Consider the following 811-nt stretch of genomic DNA (forward strand, 5'->3'; position numbering starts at 1 on the left):
CGTCCGCCGCTGCCGAGCGCGCCCCGCCGTCGCCCTCGCCCTCGCCGACCCCGAGTCTGTCCTCGTCGCCGTCGCCCCCGATGCCGGCCGCCAGCGTTTCCTCCCCGATCCCTTCGGGAGAGGTAGCTACTGCCCCATCCTCCCCCCTTCCTTCCTTCCCTGCTCCTTAATTTGCAAAATATTGATATGATGTAGATGTATGTATGTATGTATGAGTTGGGGAGAAAGTTTATAATTTTTGTTCATATATACTGTAGATGTATGTATGATGAATTTTGATATTTTTTTGTTCATATATAATGTAGATGTATATGTATGTATGGAATGATATCGATGGATGTATGTATATAGAACATTCGTAGAAAATATGACGAATCCGATATGACCAATATCCCCCTCCGGTTCACTCGGGAACACTAACTATCTCGGAGAAAAAAATGTTATCGGGGAAAAAATGTTATCGGGGTCGAGGGTCGTCGAACATGAGAGGAAGAAGAGGATAAAAAAGAAGAGGAAGAAGAAAAAAAAAGAGGAGAAGAAAGAATAGAGGAGCTTCTCCTCTATTCTTTCTTCTCCTCTTTTTTTTCTTCTTCTTCATCTTTTTTTTATCGGGAACGAGGGTCGTCGAGGGTCGCAGAGCGGTAGAGGAAGAAGAGGATAAAAAAGAAGAGGAAGAAAAAAAAAGAGATTTCTTCTCCTCTATTCTTTCTTCTCCTCTTTTTTTCTTCTTCTTCCTCTTTTTTTATCGGGAGCGAGGGTCGTCGAGGGTCGCCGAGGGGTCGAGGGTCGAGAGGGGGTCGACGGTCGCCTA

The sequence above is a fragment of the Triticum dicoccoides genome, chromosome 1A (assembly GCF_002162155.2).
Source record: "Triticum dicoccoides isolate Atlit2015 ecotype Zavitan chromosome 1A, WEW_v2.0, whole genome shotgun sequence".
Taxonomy (NCBI): Eukaryota; Viridiplantae; Streptophyta; class Magnoliopsida; order Poales; family Poaceae; genus Triticum; species Triticum dicoccoides.